At 51.2% G+C, this 15946-nt stretch overlaps 1 protein-coding gene across 1 annotated transcript in view; it reads left to right on the forward strand.

Annotated features, from left to right (window-relative positions):
- The window catches only part of CILP (cartilage intermediate layer protein), a 195402-nt gene that overhangs the window by 58712 nt on the left and 120744 nt on the right, over nt 1-15946 (forward strand). The window lies entirely within an intron of this gene.

Below are 15946 nucleotides of genomic sequence, written 5' to 3' on the forward strand. Positions count from 1 at the left end.
TGTCCTGGGGGCAGTGGGGTGGTGGCCTCAGCCGCCTTACCCCACAGAGCCCGAATGCACTCCTACCTCAAGTCCCCTTGATGGGGACCCCCCCCCCTTCCCACACTGTTGTCCAGAGTTTTAAAAAAAAAAAAAAAAAAAAGCACTTCCCCGTTTCCAGGTGTGAAAGAAAACGTCTACCTCAAGGCTCGCTGGCTCTGTGGGCTGTGTTGTCACTGGACCTGCCTCCTCGCCCCTCCTGCCCACAGCCCATCTGCCTCTCCCGCAGAGGGGAGGCCAGCGGTTAGGCCACCAAGGGGAACTCTTGTGGCCTACAGAAATAAAAATGGATTGGGCAGAAAGAAAATGTGAAAGAAGCCAAAAATGAGATGAAATTTGTTCCTTGAAGTATAAATTGTCCAAACGAGCCACCTCCCAGCACACCACCTGTCCCCGTCTTGTCTGTCCACTCCCATTTTGAGCCAGCCCATCCTTGATGGGGATGCCCATGAGGAACCTGGGCTTGGGAGGGTGGCATCAGCTGGCCGCCTGCCTCCTGTCCTGCAGGCCAGGCCCCTTGAATGTACCATGTGTAGGATGGGTGTGTGGGAGGGTGAGGGGGTGTGGGTGTCCCCCACAGAAGCACCCCAGCCTCAGGCACCCAGCCAGCCTGATCCACCCCTCGACAGGGGAGCATCCACTGTCAGCAGCCATGGCCGGAAGCTATTTTTATACAAGGTGTGTTAAGGGTTACGTTCTTGTGACTTTTTATTACTCTTTTCTGTTGTGTTGTTCTTTGAACTACTTAGTTAAAGAAGAAGAAAAGAAAACCAAGGAAACAAATACCTATTTTTGGTTATACTCAGAAACATTTTTTTAAATAGCAGAAGAAAAGCTTTTTTTTAAAGAAAAAAAGATAAATGTATTCCTTAAGAATGAGATTAGACCATAAAAATCCCTGACCCCCAACCTTCTAGGGACACCTCCACCCTGAACTTTAGTTAATTAGCTGAAGAAGATAGAATTTGTGGTGTTTTCCTAGAAAACTAGAGCGGTGTCCGCGTGGACTTGGGGAAGGGTAGTCCCTTCCCTTTTCCCAAATGATGTGTGGATGCCCAGGGCTCCACAAAGCTCCCAGGCAGTGCCCCCTCTGTTCCCAAAGCAGCTTCTCTTGGGAGCCTCCCTCTTTCCCTTGGGAAGGGTGGGGCTGGGGCAGGAGGGAGCTGGGGGGCCACGTGGCCTGACTTGGGTTTTGTCACACTCTGCTCATTTTGACTGAATAAAAGTCCTGTTGCCAAAGTGAACCTGGAGTTTTTTGGTGGCTGTGTCAGGTTCTAGGGGAGGGGCTGGGGTGCTGGGTGGGCCAGGGCCCTCACAGGCCCCAGAACCTGGGATAACAGCAGACCCCATACACCACAGCTCTCTGCCACATGAGGCGCAGTTTCTGAGTCCTCACCCCCTCCCTGTGACTAAGATATGCTAGTGACCGTCATCTCCATTTTATTTTTTTGAGACAGTTTTTTACTCTGTTGCCGAGGCTGGAGTGCAGTGGCACAATCTCAGCTCACCACAACCTTTGCCTCCTGGGTTCAAGTAGTTCTCCTGCCTCAGCCTCCTGAGCAGCTGGGATTACAGGAGTGCACCCAGCTAATTTTTGTATTTTTGGTAGAGACAAGGTTTTGCTATGTTGGCCAGGCTGGTCTCGAACTCCCGAACTCAAGAATCTGCCCATCTCAGCCTCCCAAAGCACGGAGATTACAGGCATGAGCCACCGTGCCTGGCCGGTCATCTCCATTTTATAGTTGATGAAACCAAGAAAAGAGAGGTGAAGGAAATGTCCAAAATCCCACACAGGCAGTTGATCAGTCTGATCCTCACACAGGATCTGAGTTTGTATCCAGGCCAGGCCGCCAGGTTCCAGGCTCTGCATTCTGACCACCGCTCCACGCCTCCTTGGCCAGCAGCGAGGAGACTGCCTGCTCAGCCCACCAAGGTTGAGCTCTCTCCAGGTGCTGGCCAGGCAGGGCTGTGTGCTTTTCATGCACTGTCTATGAGGAAGGACTGGTTTCCTCCCAGTTCTGAAGCTGAGGAAACAGGCTGTGACTGAGTGATTCTCTCCAGGGCACTCAGCCAGGACTCTGGCCAGGCCTCTCTGTTCTGCCATTGTCTCTCAGTCCAGGCTCCTGAAGCCAGGTGCCTGGGGCTGCTATGGCTTAGACAGGTTTGAGAGAGACTGGGCTTAATGGCAGTTATGCTGACAAAGATCTGGACATCTCAGCTGGCCTCAAGCTTAGCAAGAGGCAGCAGTATAATGCAGCTACTGCTGAATTTGGAAGCCGGGGTTCACACCCAGGAGGCTTGGCAGACCTGGAAGCCAGGTTCTAAACCCAGGGGCACCTTTCGAGAGGAACGTACCAGGAGAGCAGTGGGTAAATTGGGCTCCCTGGCTATGGCTGGGGCGAGGGGGAGCTCTCTGGAGGGCCTCACTCTCCTTGCCCACCCTCACCCAGACCAGCTCAATATGTTTTCCCATATTTTTTCTGTCTTATTACATGTTGGCTCTTTTTTTTTTTTTGAGACAGAGTCTCACTTTGTCGCCCAGCCTGGAGTGCAGTGGTGCAATCTCGGCTCACTGCAACCTCCGCCTCCCAAGTTCAAGCAATTCTCCTGCCTCAGCCTCCTGAGTAGCTGGGATTATAGGCACCAGCCACCATACTTGGCTAATGTTTTGTATTTTTGGTAGAGACGGGGTTTCGCCATGTTGGCCAGGCTGGTCTCGAACTCCTGACCTCAGGTGATCCACCCGCCTCGGCCTCCCAAAGTGCTGGGATTACAGGCGTGAGCCACCGTGCCGAGCCCATGTTGGACTCTTGAAATTTCACTTGAAAGCAGGGTTCTGATCCTAAAAGAACATCTGAATGCACCTGGCCAGACACTTCCAGAAGAGGCCTGTGGATAGCTGGGCCCGAGGTCAGGTCAGGACCAGTGACGGTGCTATGGATGCTGAACCAGGCGAGAGAGCCCTGAGGCCTATAAGGCGCCTATCCTGAGTCTCCAGGGAGGTTGCTGACTTTCCCTGATTATCCTAGGAAAGAACTATCTCAAATATAGATATAAAACTCTTTCTTTACACGGCACTTTGCACACAAAGATGTTTTAACAACTTCAGCCATCCCAGGGCAGCCTGGGGAGGTGATTGTTCAAGTCAACACTGTGGGGGTGGGGGAGTAGATAAGTAACATCCAGTGCCCCTGTCCCCTCTAAGAGTCCCAGATGGGAGGTGTCTGGAAACGTTTAGAAACCACAAAATGGGCCAGGTGCAGTGGCTCACGCCTATAATTCCAGCACCTTGGGAGGTCAAGGCGGGCAGATCACCTGAGGTCAGGAATTCGAGACCAGCCTGGCCAACATGGAGAAACCCCTGTCTCTACTAAAACTACAAAAATTAGCCAGGCGTGGTGGTGCATGCCTGTAATCCCAGCTACTCGGGAGGCTGAGGCAGTAGAACTGCTTGAATCGGGGAGGCAGAGGCTGCAGTGAGCTGAGATCATGCCACTGCACTCCAGCCTGGGTGACAGAGCAAGACTCTGTCTCAAAAAAAAACACACACAAAAATAAGGCTGGGTGCAGTGGCTCACGCCTATAATCCCAGCATTTTGGGAGGCCAAGGTGGGTGATCACCTGAGGTCAGGAGTTCAAGACCAGCCTGGCCAACATGGGGAAACCCCGTCTCTATCAAAAAATACAAAAATTACCCAGGCATGGTGGTGCGTGCCTGTAATCCCAACTACTTGGGAGGCTGAGGTGGGAGAATTGTTTAAACCCGGGAGGTGGAGGTTGCAGTGAGCCGAGATCATGACACTGCACTTCAGCCTGGGCAACAGAGCAAGACTCTGTCAAAAAAAAAAAAAAAAAAGAATCCACCAAAATATCATCATGCAGATATATGCAAATTGTATACAAAACACATGCAAATGTAGGCAGGGCCTGCCCTAACCATCACGAGTCTCAGCCAGGCTAGGGTAGATGACAGAGCAGGGTTCCAGTGAGGAAGGTTAGCAGAAATAAGTGTCAAAGCTGAGTGGCCTGACTGGAATCCAGGTCCTGAGATCTCAAATAGCCCAGAGGCCTCAGGCTGAAGAACCCCCTCAAACCTCACTGCCCCCGCAAACTATCTTTGGGCAGAAATCTGCCGCAACCAAGGCTGCAACCTGTTCCAATCAGCTAATGCTCTGTAACAAACAACCCTAAACCTTTTTTTTTTTCTTTGAGACAGTCTTACTGTCACCCAGGCTGTAGTGCAGTGGCATGATTTCTGCTCATTGCAACCTCGGCCTCCCGGCTTCAAGCAATTCTTGTGCCTCAGCCTCCCGAGTAACTGGGATTACAGGCCCACACCACCACACCGGGCTAATTTTTTGTGTTTTTAGTAGAGATGGGCTTTTGCCATGTTGCCCAGGCTGGTCTCGAACTTCTGAGCTCAGACAATCTACCCGCCTCGGCCTTCCAAAATGCTGGGATTACAGGCGTAAGACACCATGCCTGGCCCTTTTTTTTTTGAGACCAAGTCTCACCCTGTCACCCAGGTTGGAGTGCAGTGGCGTGATCTCCACTCACTTCAACCTCCCCCTCCCAGGTTCAAGCGATTCTCCTGCCTCAGCCTTCTGAGTAGCTGGGACTACAGGCACCCACCACCATGCCCGGCTAATTTTTTGTATTTTTAGTAAAGACGGGGTTTCACTGTGTTAGCCAGGATGGTCTCGATCTCCTGACCTCGTGATCCACCCGCCTCGGCCTCCCAAGGTGCTGGGATTACAGGGTGTGAGCCACTATGCCTGGCCTTTTTTTTTTTTTTTTTTTTTTTAAAGAGACAGGGTCTCACTGTGTTGCCCAGACTGGAGTGCAGTCAAACCTCAGTGGTTTCACATCACATTTATTTGGCTTACAAATCTGCAGTCTGGGCAGGGCTCAGGGGCAGCTGTCTCTGCTCCACTCTGCATCAGCGCGGGCAGCTTGAAGCCTGGGGGCTGGGATCCCCTGAAGGCTCCCTCCCTCCCGCGTCTGGTGGCTGATGCTGGCTGTGAGCCCAGCACCTCCACGTGGCCTCTCCGTGTGGCCTGGGCTTCCTCACAGCATGGTGGCTGGGTTCCAAGGACAAGCGTCCTGAGAGAGAGAGAGCCAGGTGGAAACTGCAACATCATTTCTACGCTGGCCCGAGTGACACAGCATCACTTCTGCTATAGTCAGCTCTTTAGAACAAGTCGCTAAGGCAAGCCACATTCAGGGAATTCGAGGGGAATTAGAGTCTTCTTTTTAATGGAAGGTCAAAGAATGTATGGACTGTTTTAAAATGACCACAGGGGCCGGGTGCAGTGGCTCACCCGCAGGGGAGAATTGCTCGAGCCCAGGAGGTGGAGGTAGCAGTGAGCCGAGATCGTGCCACTGCACTCCAGCTTGGACTACAGAGTGAGACTCCATCTCAAATAAATAGATAAACAAATAAAATGACCACAGGGCCACTCCGGAGGGGCAGGTGGAGAACAAATATGAGCCAGGAGGCAGGGAGGGGAGGAAAGCTTTACCCCATGGCCCTGGGGCTGTGCATGAGGCTGGCGGGGACACAGCTGGGGACGGCAGGAGACAGAGGGTGCCCCCAACTCCTATGGGGACACTGGGGCTGGACACAGGGAATGAGTGAGTGGGAACAGCTAAGGCTGGGGGCCTGCCTTGAATTCTGGGTTAAGGCTTGAGTCAGGGAGAGGAACAGCTAAACCCATGGCTCTCTCTCAAAGAGGTAGTAGAGGGCTGGGCACAGTGGCTCACTGTGTAATCCCAGCACTTTGGGAGGCCAAGGCAGGAAGACAGCTTGAGGCCAGGAATTCAAGACCAGCTGGACAACATGGCAAAATCGTCTCTACACAAAATTTAAAAATTAGCCAGGCATGGTGACACATGCCTGTAATCCCAGCTACTCAGGAGGCTGAGGTGTGAGGATCGCTTGAGCCTGGGAGGTTGAGGCTATATAGTGAGCCAAGATCGTGCCATTGCATTCCAGTTTGGGTGACAGAGGGAGAACCTGTCTTAAAAAAAAAAAAAAAAGTATGAGGGGACTTAGGGGACTGATCTGAGGGCTTTGTTGCTCCCCTGGGCCCCCCCTGGAGCTACCTTGGAACAGAGAGGGAGCGGGGAGAAGAAGGGGCTGAGAGGAGGCCGAGGAGGAGCCTGGCTGGCAGAGAAGAAGGGAAGGGCTCCTTGGACTCAAGAGGGATGGACACCGAGTTCCCACAAACGTGGATGGCCCCTTGGTCACCGTGCACCACGTGCCACCACCACAAGGCAGGGTTGGCCCTGGCTATTACTCCAAAATAGCCACCCTCTGACCAGGCTCTGCTCCCCACAGCTTCTCCTCGTCATGGTGCCTCTTTCTGCAGATGTCTCTCCCGCTCTCTGGAGGGGCTTCCTTCCCTCGAGGCCCAGGATGCCCTATGCTGCATTTTGTCTCATTGCCTCAAAATCTGGCTCCCCATTATGTGAACTTGTGTTGCCAGCACTTTCTTCGTAACCATTGAAGGAATCAGAGTGTCTAACTGGGAGTACTGGGGACACTGTCACAAAGCTACCAAGAAAGAATACTTTGGTTCAGTCCCGGCTGCTATAGTAGTGTCTTGGGTCAAGAATTGGAGAGTTTTGTGCCTGGAAGCTTGAGGTCATCTCTCCCGTGGCCACCAAGTCCCCAGTTATTGGGCTGAGGCTGGGGTGAGGAGAACCAGAGCCCCAGCAGGATCAGAGAACAGTGAGATGTCCCCTTCCATGCCTAGCTGAGGTGTCACCTTATATGGGGGATCTTCTCCAACTCAGCTGGTGGCTCAGTTGGCCACATGCCTTCAGCCCTTTGCCACCTGGGAGCTAGTACAGAGCTCAGAGCCAGTGCCCTGCTATTGAGAGCAACAAGCTGTCACTGTTCCGTCTTCTAGTGAGAAACACGGCACCCTCTGGAGCTAAGAAGGTGGTGGCCATGGCCCAGGCTGTGGACACTAGAGTCCAACTGATGTGGTTTGAACCCCTGGCTCTGCTATTTCCTAGTTGTGTAACCGTGAGCAAATGATTTAACTTCTTTACACCTCTGTTTCCTTGTCTGTAAAATAGAGATAATATGCCCCTACCTCAAAGGGTTGTCGACCCAGCTGGGTTCTTTGCAGAAATTGATGAACTGATTCGAAAATTTATATGGAAATGCCAGGGATCCCAAATAGCTAAAACAATCTTGAAAACAAAGAAGAAAGTTGGAGGACTCATACTTTCTTGGTTTACTACAAAGCTACAATAATTAGAAAGTGTAGTACTGGCATCTGGGTAAACATGTATCTCAATAAAATAGCACCAACCATCCAGAAATAAACTCCCACATTTATAGTCAATTGGCTTTTGACAAGGGTGCCAAGAGAATTCAGTAGAGAAAGAATAGTCTTTCAACAAATGGTGCTAGGACAACTGGATATTCACATGCAAAGAAATGAATCTGGACCCTTTACACCATACAAAAAAAAAACTAACTCAGACTGGGCGTGGTGGCTCATGCTTGTAGTCCCAGCTACTCAGGAGGCTGAAGCTAGAGGATTACTTGAGCTCAGGAGTTTGAGGTTATAGTGAGCTATGATGGCACTACTGCTCTCCAGCCTGGGTGACAGAGGGAGATCCTGTCTCAGAACAAAACAAAAAAACAACGAAAAAACCTAAAACAACAACAAAACAACAACAACAACAAAGTCTAAATATGTAGCTACTTTACGACCCAGCAGTTTCATTCCTAGCTGTATACTCCGGAGAAATGAAAACATATGCTTGCCCTGGCACGGTGGCTTATGCCTGTAATCCCAGCACTTTGGGAGGCCGAGGTGGGCAGATCACTTGAGGTCAGGAGTTCAAGACCAGACTGGCCAACATGGTGAAACCCCGTCTCTACTAAAAATACAAAAATTAGTCAGGCGTCGGCTGCCCCTTCTGGGATGTGAGGAGCACCTCTGCCCGGCCGCCCGTCTGGGAAGCAAGGAGCGCCTCTGCCCGGCCGCCCTGTCTGGGAAGCAAGGAGCGCCTCTGCCCGGCCGCCCTGTCTGGGAGGTCTACCACAGAGGCCAGAAGCAACGTGGGGGCTGCATGTGGTGGCTCACGCCTGTGGTCCCAGCACTCTGGGAGGCTGAGGCGGGTTGATCACTTGAGGCTAGGAGCTCGAGACCAGCCTGGCCAACATGGCGAAACATATGAAAAATACAACTGTCAAACCAACCAACGAACCAAGCGACAACAAAACAGGTCTACCCTGGAGTCATACTCTTAATTTTTTCTATTTTCCTCCCTTTCTGATCCTTTATCCCACTTTCTTTTTCTTCCTCTTCCTTCTCCTTCTTCTTTGTCAAATAGAGGATTGAGTTATTATCATTGATCCATACAAAGTCCCTCTCTCATTTATTTTCTTTAATTCCCACCCCCCATTTCTATTCCCCGTCTTCCCATGTGCAACCTTCCTAATATGTTTGATATGCATCTTTTTGTTCGTATGTACTTTTAGAAAATGTTTATTGCTTTGTGTGCAAAAAAAAAAATTAAAAAATGTGAAAAAAAAAATTAGTCGGGCATGGTGGTGGATGCCTGTAGTCCCAGCTACTCAGGAGGCTGAGGCAGGAGAATCGCTTGAACCTGGGAGGCGGAGGTTGCAGTGAGCCCAGATCACACCATTGCAGTCCAGCCTGTGTGATAGAGTGACTCCATCTCAAAAAAAAAAAGAAAAAAGAAAACATATGCTTGCACAAAAATTTGTACATTGATGTTCACAGCAGCATTAGCCATGGTAGATAAAAGGCAGAAACAACTGTCCATCAGCTGATGAATGCTGAAACAAAATGTGGTCAATCCACACAATGAGATATTATTTAGAAGATAAAAAAATACTGAAATGAAACGAATATGTGCTGCAACATCGATGAACCTGGAAAACATTACACAGGTACTAAGTGAAAGAAGCCAGTCTCAAAGGCCCACATATTGTACAATTCCATTTATAGGATATGTCCAGAACTGGCAAGTCTATAGAGACCAAAAGCAGATTGATGGGGGCTAGGGGTTGGGAGAAAATGGGGAATGACAGCTAATGGGTACAGGGTTTCTTTTGGGGGTGATGAAAGTATCCTAAAATTGTAATGATAGTTGCACAATCCTGAATATACTAAAAACCATTGAATTGTTCACCTAAATGGCAAATTGCATGGAATGTGAATTATACCTTGATAGAGCTGTTATTAAAAAAAAAAAAAAGAGGTTGAGAGGATTCACTGAGTTCATGTAAGTGAAGTGCACAGTTTAAGTGTTCAAATGATCCCATTGTAATAGGCAGAGAAACTGGAGCAGGCAGGGCAAAGCAACCCTAAGTTGGGGGGGAGGTGGGGAGAGGAATGCCAGGGAAAGGGAAGCGGGATGAAGAAAGCAAGCAACCAGGTGCAGTGGCTCACACCTGTAATCCCAGCACTTTGGGAGGCCGAGGCGGGTGGATCACAAGGTCAGGAGTTTGAGACCAGCCTGGTGAACATGGTGAAACCCCGTCTCTACTAAAAATACAAAAATTAGCCGGGCGCAGTGGCAGGCGCCTATAATCCCAGCTACTTGGGAGGCTGAGGAAGGAGAATTGCTTGAACCCAGGAGGCAGAGGTTGCAGTGAGTCAAGATCGCGCCACTGCACTCCAGCCTGGGCGACAAGTGCAAAACTCTGTCTCAAAAAAAAAAGGAGGAGGAGAAGGAGAAGGAGAAGGAGGAGGAAGAGGAGGAAGAGGAGGGAGGGGAGGAGGAAGAAAGAAGAAGAAGAAGAAGAAGAAGAAGAAGAAGAAGCAGCAGCAGCAGCAGCAGCAGCAGCAGCAGCAGCAGAGAGGGAGAGAGGGAGAGAGGGAGAGAGGGAGAGAGGGAGAGAGGGAGGGAGGGAGGGAGGGAGGGAGGGCTTGAAGAGCTTCCTGCAGCTGGCCTGGCCTCCCTGAAGCCCAGGGAGCCTCTGGTTCCAAGCATTGCAGCCTGGAAGCTGCGCTCCTGGGAGGGCTGTGACTGGGGGACTTTGCTGCCACCCAGTGGAATTAACAAGGATTACAGCCACGGGAACAGAGGCCTGATCCCTACCAGTGACTAATTGAGCCCAGCAATTAAGATGCGCTGGGCCCCGTAGGAGAGAGACAGACCCTCAGTGAGCTGACAATCTATAGGCTTGAATACAAATAACTGCAATCTATTCAAATACTTATGTGGGTGAGTACTGGCAGCACATTGTAGAAACGGAAGGAAATGATCCTGAAGTGCTGGATTAAGGAAGGCTTTGAAAAGAAGGAGTGGAAACAGGGGAAAGGGCATCCAAGGCTGCAGGCACAGCATGAGCAAAGCTTGGGAGGTGTGCAAGTGCACGGGGAACTCACTGAGCAGGCCCAAGGCTTCCATTTGCTGCATGGGGCCTGCCACCTAACAGATGGTCAATAAATATATGAATGACCACTAAATTTCTAGAGCATATGCTTTTTGTGGGGTTGATGTGTCTGAAGAAAGCCTTACATGGTTTCCAGGTTGACAGGAAGTCATCGAGAGGGTCAGATAGCCTAGAGTTTCCTCAGGGAAGGGAAGGAGCCCCTATGGAGTCCTCCCAATGATAATGATGCTACTTCTGTAATAACAGCATCCTGTCATGCAGGCTGGAGTGCAGTGGCGCGATCTTGGCTCACTGAAACCTCTGCCTCCCTGGCTCAAGCAATTCTCCTACCTCAACCTCCCAAGTAGCTGGAATTACAGGCACCCACCACCACGCCTGGCTAATGTTTGTATTTTTAGTAGCCACCATGTTGGCCAGGCTGGTTTCAAACTCCTGACCTCAAGTGATTCGCCCACGTCTCAGAGTGCTGGGATTACAGACGTGAGCCACTGCAACCAGCCTTTTTTTTTTTTTAATTGTATTGTACTGTTTTTTTGTTTTGTTTTGTTTGTTTTGAGACGGCGTCTCACTGTGTCACCCAGGCTGGAGTACAGTCATGCAATCTCAGCTCACTGCAACCTCTGCCTTGTGGGTTCAAGCGATTCTCCTGTCTCATCCTCCCGAGTAGCTGGGATTACAGGTGCCCACCACCACACTTGGCTAATTTTTGTATTTTTTTAGTAGAGACGGGTTTCACCATGTTGGCCAGACTGGTCTCGAACACCTGACCTTAGGTGATCTGCCCACCTCGACTTCCCAAAGTGCTAGGATTATAGGCCTGAGCCACTGTACCCGGCCTGTATTGTATTTTTATTTATTTATGAGATGGAGTCTTGCTCTGTCTCACCCAGACTGGAGTGCAGAGGCGCGATCTCAGCTCACTGCATCCTCTGCCTTCCGGGTTCAAGTGATTCTCCTGTATCAGCCTCCCAAGTAGCTGGAACAACAGGCATGTGCCACGACACCGGGCTAATTTTGTATTTTTAGTAGAGATGAGGGTTCACCATGTTGGCCAGGCTGGTCTCGAACTCCTGACCTCAGGTGATCCACCCACCTCAGCCTCCCACAGGGCTGCGATTACAGGCATGAGCCACCACGCCTGGCCTTTTTTTTTTTTTTTTTTTTTTTTTTGAGACGGGGTCTCACTCTGTTACCCAGGCTGAAGTGCAGTGGTACAATCTCGGCTCACTGCAACCTCCGCCTCCCAGGTTCATGTAATTCTTCTGCCTCAGCCTGCTGAGTAGCTGAGACTACAGGTGTGCACCACCACCACACCTGGCTAATTCTGGTATTTTTTGGAAGAGATGGGATTTCCCTGTGTTGGCCAGGCTGGTCTCAAACTACTGGCCTCGAGTGATCTGCCTGCCTCTGCCTCCCAAAGTACTGGGATTACAGGCGTGAACCACCACGCCCGACCATATTTTTTTGTACTTTTAGTAGAGACAGGGTTTCACCATGTTGGCCAGGCTGGTCTCCAACCCCTGAGCTCAAGTGATCCAGCTGCCTCGGCCTCCCAAAGTGCTGGGATTACAGGCATGAGCTATGGCACCCAGCTAGTTATTACATCTTATGGCATTTGTTTGTTTTTAGACGGAGTCTTGCTCCGTCACCCAGGCTGGAGTGCAATGGTGCAATCTTGGCTCACTGCACCCTCTGCCTCCCGGGTTCAAGCAATTCTCCTGTCTCAGCCTCCCGAGTAGCTGGGACTACAGGCGCGTGCCACCATGCCCGGCTAATTTTTGCATTTTTAGTAGAGACAGAGGTTCACCTTATTGGTCAGGCTGGTCTCGAACTCCTGACCTCAGGTGATCCACCCCACCTCGGCCTCCCAAAGGCCTGGGATTACAGGCATGAGCCACCGCGCCCGGCTTCTTAGGGCATTTTGTAGACACCTCCGTATCACCTCATGTGTGTCTCTCACAGCCGTGCAGTGGGTAGAGCTGGGCTTGCTGTCATCCTCCCATCTGAGATGAGGAAACCAAGGCTCCGAGAAGGGAGGTGGTGGAGCTGGGGCTTGAACCTCAGACTCCTTGTTCGAAGCCCATGCTGTTAACTTACATCTATGTATGGAGGAAAAGACGACGGGGAGCCCAGTCAAGGGCGGTGGGGCAGGAGGGGCGGCGGTCTAAATTAACTAAAAGGGAGATTTTCTTTTTGAAGAGTGAGAAGAGACCCAGGAATGTTGGGCCCCCTCCCTCCCTGAGTGGGACGGTTGAGGAGGTTGGGCACATCCTAAAATGCAGGCTGGGTCTGTAACCTACCACAGCTCCACACTGCTCCCAGAGGAGTCCAGTGCCTTTGGCCTGGCAATCAAGGTCCCCTCATAAAAGGCAGCGTAGCCCAGTGGTTAAAAGCGTGGGCTCGGCCGGGCGTGGTGGCTCATGCCTGTAATCCCAGCACTTTGGGAGGCCGAGGTGGGCGGATCACGAGGTCAGGAGATTGAAACCATCCTGGCTAACATGGTGAAACCCCGTCTCTACTAAAAATACAAAAAATTAGCTGGGAGTGATGGTGGGCGCCTGTAGTCCCAGCTACTCAGGAGGCTGAGGCACGAGAATGGCGTGAACCCAAGAGGGAGAGGTTACAGTGAGCTGAGATCACGCCACTGCACTCCAGCCTGGGCAACAGAGCCAGACTCGGTCTCAAAAAAGAGTGTGGGCTCAGGACTGCAATCCCTGCTCCCCACGGTTCAGTTGTGTGACCAAGTGGGCATCCTTAGCCTCTGGTGCCACACTGTCTCCTCCTCTGTAAACTATGGATAAGGAGAGCACCTACCTCATAGGTTGTGAGTAGTAAGAGAGTCCGGATGCATGAAGCACTTAGTTCTGTGCTTGCTGTTGTTGTTATTATTAGAGCAGACCCTAATTTTTTGCTCCTATCATCAGGTACAAGCCTCCAAGCTCGGCTCCTGGCTTCTCCCAGATACGCCATGCATGGCGCTGCCTCCCGGCCTCTCTGCAGGCTGTTACTTCAGCCTGGAACCACTCCTTCCCACTACCCCTTCTCTCCAGATCCCGACAAACGCAGCTCCTCCTGATGTCTTCCTTGTTCCTCTCCAGCTAGAGCCACTTAAGGCTCTTAGTGCTACTCCACGGCGGCACTGATGGGTCATAAAGAGGTAAAGACACCACACCTGTCCTTAGAAAACGTAATCCTTGCCAGGCACAGTGGCTCACACCTGTAATCCCAGCACTTTGGGAGTCCCAGGCACGTGAATCACCTGAGGTCGGGAGTTCAAGACCAGCCTGACCAAGATGGAGAAACCCCCAACTCTACTAAAAATACAAAATTAGTTGGGCGTGGTGGCGCATGCCTGTAGTCCCAGCTACTTGGGAGAGTGAGGTAGGAGAATCGCTTGAACCTGGGAGGCAGAGGTTGCGGTGATCCGAGATCGCGCCATTGCACTCCAGCCTGGGGGATAAGAACGAAATTCCATCTCGGAAAAAAAAAAAAAGAGGCCGCCGCGGTGGCTTAAGCCTGTAATCTCAGCACTTTGGGAGGCCAAGGTGGGTGGATTACAAGGTCAGGGGATCGAGACCATCGTGGCTAACACAGTGAAACCCCGTCTCTACTAAAAAAAATTACAAAAAATTAGCCGGGCGTGGTAGCGGACGCCTAGTAGTCCCAGCTACTCAGGAGGCTGAGGCAGCAGAATGGCGTGAACCCGGGAGGCAGAGCTTGCAGTGAGCCGAAATCGCACCACTGCACTCCAGCCTGGGTGACAGAGCAAGACTCGGTCTCAAAAAGAAAAAAAAAAGAAAAAGAAAACGTAATCCTTGGCTGGGCACAGTGGCTCACGTCTGTAATCCCAGCACTCTGGGAGGCCAAGGCGGGCGAATCACAAGGTCAAGAGATCGAGACCATCCTGGCCAACATGGTGAAACCCCGTCTCTACTAAAAATACAAAAATTAGCTAGGAGTGGTGGCGCATGCCTGTAGTCCCAGCTACTCGGGAGGCTGAGGCAGAAGAATCGCTTGAACCCAGGAGGCAGAGGTTGCAGTGAGCCGAGATCGCATCACTGCACTCCAGCCCAGCAACGGAGTGAGACTCCGTCTCAAAAAAAAAAAAAAGTAATCCTTGGCCCGGTGCACTGGCTCACACCTGTAATCCCAGCACTTTGGTTTGGGAGGCTGGGGCAGGTGCATGGCTTGAAACCAGCCTGGGCGACTCCAGTGGGACTTCTCTCATACAGAGCTACTTCCTTCTGCAGCTCATTATGCACAGTATGTATGTCTGTCACTCTGCTCTGAGAATCTAAGATTATGTTTTCTTATTATTATTTTTGAGACAAGGTCTCACTCTATTGTCCAGGCTGGAGTGCTGTGGTGTATTCACAGTTCGATACAGCCTCAACCTCCTGGGCTCAAACAGTCCTCCCACCTCATTCTCCCAAGTCGCCTAGATTACTAACATGCACCACCACGCCGTAATTTTTATATTTTTTTGTAGAGACAGGGTTTCACCATGTTGCCCAGGCTGGTCTGGAACTCCTGAGCTCAAGTGATCCTCCTGCCTCAGCCTCCCAAATTGCTGGGATTACAGGTGCGAGCCTCCGAGCCCTGCCTTGGATTACATTTTCTAAGGACAGGTGTGGTGTTCTTATGTCTTTATGAACCACAAGTGCCGCCGTGGAGTAGCACTAAATTCTCAAATATCTGTGGAAAGCAAGCACGAAATCAGGACAGGAAAGAGGAAGACTGAGGCCGGGCAGGGTGGCTCACACCTGTGATCCCAGCACTTTGGGAGGCCAAGTCGGGCGGATCAGAAGGTCAAGAGATGGAGACCATCCTGGCCAGTATGGCAAAACCCTTCTCTACTAAAAATACAAAAATTAGCTGGGCATGGTGGTGTGCGCCTGTAGTCCCAGCTACTCGGGAGGCTGAAGCAGGAGAATTGCTTGAAACCAGGGGGCGGAGGTTGTGGCAAGCTGAGATCGCGCCATTGCACTCCAGCCTGGCCACAGAGCAAGAATCCGTCTAAAAAGAAAAAAGGGGAAGAGTGAAAGAAGGAAGGAGAAAGAGAAGATGAAGGGAAAGGACAGAAATAGATGAAAGGTGAATAAAGCTAAGGGAGACTTGAAGAGACACCAGCCTGGCTCCATTTACCTTCTCAGAACTTCAGGGAAAAGAACGTGAAGATGGGACCTCTAGGCCGGGCGCGGTGGCTCACGCTTGTAATCCCAGCACTTTGGGAGGCTGAGGCGGGCAGATCACGAGGTCAGGAGATCGAGACCACGGCGAAACCCCGTCTCTACTAAAAATACAAAAAAATTAGCCGGGCGTGGTGGCGGGCACCTGTAGTCCCACCTACTCGGGAGGCTGAGGCAGGAGAATGGCATGAACCCGGGAGGCGGAGCTTGCAGTGAGCCGAGATTGCACCACTGCACTCCAGCCTGGGCGACAGAGCGAGACTCCGTCTCAAAAAAAAAAAAAAAAAAAAAGATGGGACCTCTGGAAATGCGCAGCTCTTCCTTG

This window comes from Hylobates moloch, unplaced genomic scaffold (genome assembly GCF_009828535.3).
Source record: "Hylobates moloch isolate HMO894 unplaced genomic scaffold, HMol_V3 SCAFFOLD_14, whole genome shotgun sequence".
In the NCBI taxonomy this organism is placed as follows: domain Eukaryota; kingdom Metazoa; phylum Chordata; class Mammalia; order Primates; family Hylobatidae; genus Hylobates; species Hylobates moloch.